Source organism: Symphalangus syndactylus, chromosome 23, assembly GCF_028878055.3.
Source record: "Symphalangus syndactylus isolate Jambi chromosome 23, NHGRI_mSymSyn1-v2.1_pri, whole genome shotgun sequence".
Classification (NCBI taxonomy): Eukaryota; Metazoa; Chordata; class Mammalia; order Primates; family Hylobatidae; genus Symphalangus; species Symphalangus syndactylus.
The window spans coordinates 47,177,523-47,188,657 of NC_072445.2; the positions used below are offsets into that span (position 1 = coordinate 47,177,523).

At 39.0% G+C, this 11,135-nt stretch overlaps 1 long non-coding RNA gene across 1 annotated transcript in view; it reads left to right on the forward strand.

Annotated features, from left to right (window-relative positions):
- LOC134735746 (uncharacterized) overlaps positions 1-10,292 on the forward strand; it is a 207,144-nt gene extending 196,852 nt beyond the window's left edge. The window contains exon 3 of the long non-coding RNA XR_010119169.1: positions 10,162-10,292. This is a non-coding gene — a long non-coding RNA (uncharacterized lncRNA). The remainder of the gene's footprint in view (positions 1-10,161) is intronic.
- Positions 10,293-11,135: the final 843 nt, after the last annotated feature.

Sequence of the window (11,135 nt, forward strand, 5' to 3'; positions counted from 1 at the left end):
TTGTCCAGGCTTTTGATCTTATAGGGGCTGTGTACTCTTCCTTCTTTCCTTTCAGCATCGCTGACCCCCTGACAGGTTTTCAGGCTCTAAACTCATTTTGCCCCACACACTGGGACTGAAGATGACCCAGGAGGCTGATTAGACTCTCTTGGTGTCACAACACTGCTAACCCTGTGTGTAGATGGTGCAGGGTCACTGTCACAGCAGCCTTCTTCAGAAGCCCTACAGGGCAGGAATGGAGTCCCTGTACCTTGGGCCTTCCTCTAAATTTATTCTGAGACATCCTCCCTCCAGGGCTTCAAAGGTACAGTATGAAGAGATCAGGGCACATGGCTTCATGTATCCTTCCCTTAGTGCTTTGGTTTGCCCTTCCCCATTCCTTCCTTCATATAGCTCAAGCTGTTTTCTACCTCAGCATTCACCTGGAGCTGCTCTTGCCTCCTCTGTCTTTATTTGATGAGATCTCTTAAGAGAATGTGAAGCCATTAACTTTCCTAATTTGCAGTGACCTGGTTTACCACTCACCATCCTGGTAGCTCTTTCTCAGTTTGCTTCCCAGGCTCTCCTTCCCTGGGCTGACTTCTACATTTGGAGTTCCTTGAGATTCAGACTGGAGATCTGTCTCTTCTGAGATCCTCCAGCACTGTAGGTTTAGATGCCCTCCCATCCATATGCTGACGTTCTCATGTCTAGCCCACATTTTTTTCTGATCTCTAGACATACATCGCACTGCCTACCCATAATCTCTACTTGGAAGTGACATTTTAACTTAACATGTCCAAAACCAGACTAGTTTCACTGGATTTTATTCCCATTCCTCCCTCTCTAACTTAGATAATACTCTTTCTGCCCTTGTCAGAATAGATTTTTTAATATGATCTAGTCTTAATGTCAATTCTCATTAAAGGTCTTGCTTGGATGTGTTTATTGGACAGAGACTGTCCTTTAAAGCTTTCCAGATTTGAAGAATGTGTGGAAGGCCAGAAAGAATGACAAATAATAGTGACTGTTGGTGGATATGTACAGAGGAATTTATTGTCATATATTGCTGATAGAAATGGGATTTTTATAGCTCTTTATGGAAAAAATATGGAATAACGTACCTATCAATTCCACTCCTGGGAATCTCTAACATAGAAATAAAACCTCCAATACATAATAAATATATTTAAAAGAGCATTGTTTATAGTTGCAGAAAAAAATCCTGCCAATAAAGTAAAAATCCACCTATCAGGAAGAAATGAATAAAATGCAATATAACCATACCTAAAATTTTCATACACCCAAGTAAAAACTAATGAAATTTATACAGCTAATTTGGAGGGATTTCAACAATGAACACAGGAAGCTGGACAAAGGTATATGTAATATCATTATGTGTATTGCTGTGTATGTTTGGGAATGTTTCTATTTGATAGAACTTGAAATATTGTTTTACCCCCTCATCTTTTTGGTTTGGTACTTAAACACACAGATGAGCATGAATTATTCGCATACTTTTGCACAAAAGTTATTTTATTTATGAAAAGCCTCTCTGCCTGTCTTCTCCTTCTCCCTCTCTAAATCCTTTCTACTTTTTTCTGTCTCTACTGTTTTCCACTCCGTCCCATCATTTTTGTCAGGGCTATTGCAATAGCCTGGTGTCTTTTCCAATCTATTTTCCATCCAATAGCTAGAATGGATGTAAAAATATAAATTACACCCTCTCACTTTCACAATTAGCCTTCCCTTGCACTTCGAGTAAAATCTAAGCACCTTTTCTTGGCCCAGGAGGTCCTGGCTGGTCTGGCCCCTGCCTAACTCATCTCATGCCACTCTCTGCTTTTGCTCACTCTTCTTGCCATACTGACTAATGGGATGTTTGAAGATGCTGAGCTCTTTTCTGTCTCTGTTGGAACATTCCTTTTTGTACCCTTTGCTAGTTCATGTCAATACAGTTCTCTGCATTAACATCCTGTTCTCAAAGGGCCTTTCATGAGTGACTTAGCTGGACTAGCTTCCTTTTCCAGTGTTGCCTGACACTTTGTTTCTTCATAGGATTTGTCAATTATTTGTAAATCGTATTTACTTGTTTGTTTATGCGTTGCCTATTCTGTCACTATCCTACAAACCCTGGAGTTGGGGGACTGTGTCTTTCTTCCTCATTGCCAGTACCTAACACAATTCTTGGCACATAGTAGGTAAACTTCAAATAAATATTGATTGGAAAAAATGAAGAGATTGTTGAGTGAAGAAAGATTTTTTTTGTACTCACAGAGCAGAGAAGTATTTTAAATGAATTGATGAAAGGAGATCGATCCCTGAAACTACGTGTATGTATATACACACAGACACACAAATATTATGGTTTATATTGATATGGAGGCAATTTTAATATATTTTATTTTAAAATATGTTACATACAGGTGCATTTTTTACAAAATGTGGATTTCTTACTGTTTAGAAGGTGAATGATATTTGTCATGGTTTGCAGTTTGGAAGTAAGATAGCAGGTTAGAGAAATTTCTGATTAAACTTTAATACATGTCATTGCAGTTCTCACAGGTCAGAGAGAAGATGCATTTCTTAACATTCTTGACTATTTCTTTCTGTCCATAGTGTTGCATTTCCTTAAAGAAAAGTTCAAGAGTTGAGATTAAACTTGACTTAAATTGCCAGATATTTGCCAGAACCTCTAGGAAATTGATGAAATACTCCTGTCTGAAGGCTGCAACCAAACATGATCTCATCCATATCAGCAGAATTACTAATAAAACACCAAGGTGCTTCCTGACCTCCAGGAGAGGTGAATGGTGTTGATCAGCTTAGTCAGTAAATGCCTAGCTGAAATAGGACTTGGGCTAAGAATATATATGGAAGAAATATAAAATATGACACCTCATGGATGTGCTTATCCTATGGATGACAGTAACATTTGCAGTACTTGTTTATGTGAATAAATTCTTCTCAACCTAGCACAAAAAATAATTTATTTTCTAATATTCTGATTAATATATTAGTATATATTTAATAAAACAAATACTAAAATATTTGTATTTTATTATTATATAATAGTACCATCACAACCCCAAATTACAATGAAGACACTAAGCAAAGCATTCCTTTAGCCAAATAATTTAATTTGTGGTAGAATATATAAGTTGAAAGAACCAGGGTTTAGGAATGAAACAATGTGTCTTTGAACTGTGAGATTTCCCTCCAGCTATATAAGCCCAGGAAAGTTATGTAATACATATGAATTTTGTTCATCTATAAAATGGATAAAAATAACACCTGTTCATTGTTGTTTGGCAACTAAATTCAAAAATATATTTAAAATACCCTGTACAACCATCTGCATATAACAAGAACATGGCAAGGTATTATAGGTACATGGTGAATTCCTTTAGAATTTATCTACTTAAACATAGTCTAGTATAATTGGAGGGCAATTATGGATGTGAACTTAACTAGAAATTTTGTTTTGTTTTTGTTTTGCATGCCAAAAAAAATCTGGTTTATTTAAACAAAATTTAAGCAGAAGAATAAGAAGTAGCTTTGTGAATGGATAAGAATGCTGGAGAAACAGGCTTGGAAATAAGTCAGGCATGATGGGAGCCAATTTGGCTCAAGGTGTCTGGGTCTGGCCTCACTCAAGAACCTCTCAAGCGACGTATTTTGGATTCCATCATCGAGGTTAATGCATTTGATGACTATTGTTTTTCCCCCATCCCATGCAACTTTGCTCTAAATTTGGAGACTTGAGAAAAAACCTGATTGGCTTAGCTTGAGTTACCTGGCCATCTTTTTGTTTATGGGAGTCAGGGACCTTAACTTTTATCCCTGTCAACTTTACTTGCAAGGGGAAAAGGCGATTTCTCAAACTGAAGCTCGAGTTGTTACAAAGGGCAAAATTAAAATGAATTAATTAAAATGACAAATTAACTGTTAATTAAAATTAAAATGTCACTACAGATTTCGAAGTAACCCACACTTGCTTTAGAATAGAATAGGAAAGTATTGAATAAAATTATTTAGGGGATAAGATAAAACTTCAGTATCAAAACAGAGAATTGGGAGGTGGTATTAACATAGCAAATATGAGGCAAGTGAGTAATTCAACTCTGACCAGCTGTGCCCTAGAATTCCTCAGAGGAACCTCAGGGGTGACTGGCCAGGGCTGTCAGCTCAAGCCACAAGGCTCGAGTTCCATTTCAACTGGTTCAGGCTGCTTTATTCCCTTTTTTAATTTTAAAAAATGTGATGGCATTCCACATAAGGTTTTACTTCAAAAGAAAAAAGAAAAAAGAAAGAAAAAAAGACTTCTGCTGCTAAAACAAATAGATAGGATAAACAACAACCTAACAATCATTCCAAAACTACCAAGCAAAGGAATAACATCTTGGCCTTGGGGTCTTCATGGTCCACATCATCTCTGACATTGTGGAGGAAGCAAGATAAAAGTTAGCCTTCAGCTCCACAATGAAATAGGTAAATAAGTGACTGTAGTCAGCTTAATGCCATAAATCCTGCATTGAAACTGGTATTATATTTTTCAGTTTTGCAAATACCTTAAATTGGCTCACTTGATCTTTACTACAGTTCTATGTGGAAGGCACATACAAATGAGAAATGGAGGTGCAGAAAGATGAAGTCTCAGAGACAATACTAGAACCCAGCTGTCATGACTCTAAATATAGAACTTGCTACCCTATAACAGTATGTTCACTGTTTTTAGTCTGGGGAATCCTTTCTGCAGATAGAAATTTAATGGGATCACATATTTACTCAGAAAGAGTGGAGCTGTGATGGTTGGTTGAGGGTGAAGGGCCTGGGGCTCCACTCAGCCCTCCCTCCTACTCCTTCTCCTGGAACACGTGTATGACACAGAGGCACCTCTGAGAAAATGTGTGCAGGGCTCTGGGTGTGCAGTATAAAAACTATTGCCAATCCTGCACCATCCTTCAGGGATCCAGTTGAGTCTCTCTCTCTCTTCTTTCACTCCACATCATTTTTGTTTTTTCTGTGCAGCTTGGATCCCAGAGGTCAATTCTAGTTAAGGAAGCAGTGCAGGTGTCTCTGTTAAGAAAATAGGCTGGGGATGAGAAGGCAAGATGCTTCTTTAGTTTTGTTTTCTTAAAGTTGACATTGATTTATGCTGGTACCTAACACAGGCATGGGACATGTGTGCCGCCATTTCAGTGTTAAGACAATACACCAGGAGGTCTTTTGTAGAGTTTTTCTGTGTTAACCTGAGAAAGTTCCCCGAGGATCTAAAGTATTCTTCCAGCCATAATCCCAACACCGTTTGAAAGAATATCCATGGTCCTGACCAAAGTTGTTTTCACTTTTGTACTAATCCTTCTGTGGTGGTTCTTTTTGTTGGAATAGCCCCTGACGGAATTATATAGATGTTTTCAGGTTTGTATCATCTGTACAAGGCATGCTATAATACTTCTTACTTTCTGACTCATGATGTAGAATTCAAGTCCACCATGCATATACCCTGTATACGTATATGGATAGTGTACACATCCATGCTCATATACAAATTCATATCCATATACATACAGTAAGTCCTGAATGTCATCAATAGGTTGTTGGAGACTGAGACTTCAAGGGAAATAAAACCCATTTTACCATTGGCTAATTGATATAAGCAAGATTTAAGTTCCTATGGCATATTTTTGGTCACAAAAACATCAAACTTATAAACAATGACTGAAACACTTCCATTAAATATTGAAATAAATGGTAGTGACACATACATTTAAGAAAGATTAATACCAACAAGGAAGATAATTACTTGCTTATTCTATTTTATTTTATTTTATTTTATTTTATTTTATTTTATTTTATTTGAGACAGAGTCTTGCTCTGTCACCCAGGCTGGAGTGCAGTGGCATGATCTCAACTCACTGCAACCTGCATCTCCCAGATTCAAGTGATTTTCCTGCCTCACCCTCCCAAGTAGCTGGGACTACGGGCATGAGCCACCATTCCCCACTAACTTTTATATTTTTGGTAGAGACGGTGTTTCACCATATCGGCCAGGGTGGTCTCGAACTCCTGACCTCAAGTGATCTGCTTGCCTTGGCCTCCCAAAGTGTTGGCATTACAGGCGTGAGCTACGGGGCCCAGTCTAAGAGCTTATTCTAGTTCAGGGTCACCTTGGGTGGCTGGAGCCTTACCCATTAGGGCAGGAAGCAATCTTGGATAGGACGTCATCCATCCCATTATAGGGTGCACTCACATATGCGCCCATACTCACTCAGACTCGAATCGTTTAGACACCCATTTCAGCTGCTGGGCACATCTTTGGGATGTGGGAGGAAACCGACATAGCCATGGGGAGAACATGCAAACTATATACAAACAGGAGCCCTGTGTGGGAAAATTGATTTCTTTTCTTATCAACATTATTATGAAGCAACATTGAGTAAAGCCATGTTGAATGAAATAAGTTATTCAAGGACCTGCTGTACACATATTCATATACACACACTGCTCAAACCAATTCCATTTGCCCAGGCCTTAAAACGCCTTCTGTTTTTTTTCAAAACGAATGTCATCTCTAGTGGCTGACTCAGAGCCTGAGATTAAATGCTGCTAGATTTCCGGTACTATTCTTGGAAAGAAGGAATTGAAGAGTGGGAGAGAATCATGGGACTCAATGAGTTGTTGGCTATAAAGAGTGGGGAGGCAAGTAACTTGGAGTTATGGAATAGTCGGGCATGCTGGAGAGTCCTGCCTGTAGGGAGAACTAGCTGAAGTTTCACAGTTAGGGGCTGGCAGGAGCCTAAAGGTAGGCACACCTGCAGGGAACAGAGACAAGTGGAAGGAGAAAAATGGAAAACTAAAACAAAATCTTCATTTTGAAGTTCCGACTAGAAATTACTTTGCCTCTCATATATAGTATCAGTAATGTCATTGCAAGTTAAGGTGATCAGATACGCAGATATTTTATGTGTCCGTGATAATTTTTTTTTTTTTTTTTTTTTTTTGTTTGAGACAGAGTCTCACTCTGTTACCCAGGCTGGAGTGCAGTGGTGAGATCTTGGCTCACTACAAGCTCTGACTCCTGGGTTCAAATGATTCTCCTGCCTCAGCCTCCCGAGTAGCTGCGACTACAGGGACACGTCACCACACCCAGCTAATTATTTTTTTTATTTTTAGAAGAGAAGGGGTTTCACCATGTTGGCCGGGCTGGTCTCAAACTCCTGACCTCAGGTGATCCACTCGCCTTGGCCTCCCAAAGTGCTGGGATTACAGGTGTGAGCCACTACGCCTGACCGTGATAAATTTTGTTAGGTGTTACTTATTCTTGTCGGGTAGGTGAATCTCACTAATCACGTGTTAAAGACACACAAATGGGGTCCTAGGAAAAATGATGAATTTGAGACGAGAAGAGTAAAGACACAAATGAAGTTTATTTTAAATTCTAGGAAGAATGATGACTATCTTGAGAATAGAAACAGAAGTAGCCTCTAGGTAGGCTATGAGTCAAGGCCTCTTTGATGAAGCACAGTCCTGCTGGTAGACAATTTTAACAAGTGTATCAGCTCCTGGGGAAATTCTTCATGTGATACAAGCTCTGTTACCATCTAGTAAGTGCTATATTTTACTTTGAGTTCAACTGTCTTTCTATACATATATATATATACACACATATATACACACACACATACACACACACCCCATGTGTATATATATATACCCCATGTGTGTATATATATATGCATATATATACCCCATGTGTATATATGCATATATACACACATATGTATATATACACATATACACACATATGTATATATACACATATACACACACACACATACACACACACACATATATATATATATATATATTTTTTTTTTTTTTTTTTTTGAGATGGAGTCTTGCTCTGTCACGCAGGCTGGAGTGCAGTGGCACGATCTCAGCTCACTACAACCTCTGCCTCCTGGGTTTGAGCGATTCACCTGCCTCAGCCCCCTGAGTAGCTGGAATTACAGGCACACGCCATGCCTGGCTAATTTTTGACTTCTATATTTTTAATACGAGTCCTACTGTATCTTTTATCCCTCTATACACAGGGCCCAGAAGAGCACTGGCACATGACAGGTGCTCAGTTAACACTTGTTAGTTACATTTTGAGTAATTTATGATTTGCAGTGTTTGAAAGTTAATGATCATTTCTTTCTCAGGAAGGAGATTTATACGCTTGATTCTAAACTATATAAAGTATGTGTAGGAAGAAAGCCATTTCGTACAAAGTGCTGGTCCTGACCTAGGTTTTCTGATTACAACTCCATACTCACAAACACTTTCCACAACGGAACATCAGAAGCAACAAGAAAGAAAATAAATTACTCTTACTTTGCTGTACCTCACTTTTCTCCGTTCACCTCAACTCAAATGGCCCCTGGAATTCTCTCACTATTTGGAATATATATCATGAAACCATTATGTCAAATACATGATGTATTGTACTGTTCAAATTAGTACTAGTTGAATAGTGGAACCACAGCTCCTGAAAATGATTGAATGGATTTCCTCATAGTAAAGTGTTTCTTCTTAGGTTTGCCCAAATGAAAAACCTTTGTGCCTATACCCAAACGGTTCCAATGTTCTGTCATGCCCTACCTTCCTCTCCAACTCCATTGTCATGGCCATCATCCACCTATGTGGATCATTGCAGCAGTCTCCCCACCTCCACTTTATCCTCTCCCATCCACACCCTTGTCTGCTTCTGTTGTAAACTTTCCAACCTTGAATCTGACTTTATTTCCCTGCTTTAAATTCTTCAATGCCTTTCCATCATCTGCAGGAGAAAATCCAAGTCCTGGCCCTTGTCTCTGCTGTTACCTCATTTCTTAGCCTTCACGTTTTACCTTTCTGTGTCTACTCATCTACTCATTTCCATACTTTTCCCTTGGCCTACATTTTCCCATTGTTCTGTCTGACAAACTCCCACACCATTTTCAAATTTCAGCTTATGTGCTCAATCAAAGTAACTTTTTTTTTTTTTTTTTTTGAGACTGAGTCTTTCTCTTTTGCCCAGGCTGGATTGCAGTGGCACGATCTCGGCTCACCATAACCTCTACCTCCCAGGTTCAAGCGATTCTCCTTCCTCAGCCTCTCGAGTCACTGGGATTACAGGCGCATGCCACCATGCCTGGCTAATACTTTTGTGTGTTTAGTAGAGACGAGGTTTCACCATGTTAGTCAAGCTGGTCTTGAACTCCTGACCTCGTGATCCACCTGCCTCAGCCTCCCAAAGTGCTGGGATTACAGGTGTGAGCCACCACACCCAGCCCAAATTAACTTTTATAATGTAAGTCCCTACTGTCTGTAGCTAGACTTACATTCCCTTCTACTTTACTGTGGTTCTGATGAAATTGGATGTAGCATCACTGTAAAAATATTGCATGATGTTGAAATGATTTGTATCCTTGTCTATGACCACTTCTGAACTCTGAGCTGTTTGGGAGTCTATGTATTCTATATTTTCATATTGTTAGCCTTTAGCAGAATCCTTGAAACAGAGCAGGGGCTGAATGAATGTTTGATGAATGAATGAATGAGTGACTGTCTTCTACCTCTTCTTAAAATAACGTCCACAATTGAAAACTATCTTACGGTTATGGGCTGTAATTCATCTTAAGCTCAGGAAGTTATTGAGAATAAATATGTCTCTTTCCGAAAATGAAAATTTACTGTAATTAACAATAGTAAGGAGAAATGATGTGTCCTCTTCCCATTCCTTCCTTTCTCTTGCCCAAAACAGCCTCCTTTGGTTCAGGAAAAGACATTATCCCTTCAAGGTGATTGTGCCTCTGATACTGCTTCACGGCTATCCAAGAAGCTATTAGCAGCAGGAAGAAATCAAACAAAACTCTATCACTGTACCAGGATATTTAAAGAGGAAAGAATAAAGAAAGCAGCAGGCCAAGCATGAGACTGCTAATCATTAGACCCTGGTTTGGGCTATTAAACCAACAGAGTAAGATTCCCCAGTGATTTGTCCTCATAGCAATTTTCTTCCATCTCTGGAGTAAATGCAGATTTGTGAAGTGAGAAAGGCTTGAAAAAGACAGCTTGATAGTGACACCAGATTTTGTGGTTTCTCTTAGACTCTATTTTACTCATATTTCTTAATTTTCTCATTTTCTGTTTTAGATGTGTTAAATTGGATGGCAGAAATAAGTCACTGGAACAAAATACTTGAGAAAGAACCTGCTCTCCTCCCTACTTTCTTAAAAATACGCTCACATGTTCTCCCATATACCAAAACAATTATTCTAGATTGGAGATATTTAAGGATTCACACTTACGTAAAGGTACTATAATTTTATGATCTTCCCTTTGGGACGATTTGGGGGTGGGCAGTCTGATGTATCACTTAACATATTATGTTACCTTTTACTGAGTCACAAATTTGCTTATGGTGGCTTGCGTTGGAGCAAGACGGATATATACTCTTTCAGCTGACCAAATTGCATGGAATATGTAGAGCAGAAACCTACCAGTTATCTTATAATTAAAGTTGAGACTTGGCTGCTGGCTCACTGCCTTCTGGGTGAGCTAATCTGTGCCTGAATGCTGTACACCCTGCTATAAATGATAGTCCTCAAGGCTGCCTATATATTAGCTCAGCCTGGTCTCCATTTCCAAGTTATTACTTCTTGGTGTCTTCTGGGTTAAATTAAGCCTGTTTGTCTACTGCTCCTGAGGTAAGTTAACTTTATGGGTCATGCATTTCCTTCCAGGCACCCAGCCAGAGGTGTCGTGTATAAAGGATGAAAGACTATAAATGAAGACGGGTGTGCGGGTGGGAAGGAGTGATTCTCAGAGTTTCTGGCAGATGCAAGTCCAGGATTTTTAAGGACATGAGTAATTCTGTGTCTTTTAAAGGGCAACCTATAAACAAAGAAGTTTCTGGCGAATAGATATAAGTAGAATTCAAGGATAAAACTCACGAAGAGCAAGCCATGATTTGTTGCCTTCATAGAATAAGGTCAGCATGATTTCACTGTAGCCCTGAGTAAATGCATTTCTTAAGAATCATCTACTATGTTTTAGGATTTGAAAGAACATGGTTCCCAGAGGTCATGCACAGAGTTCTAGGGAATTAATGCAGTAGGACAACGCAG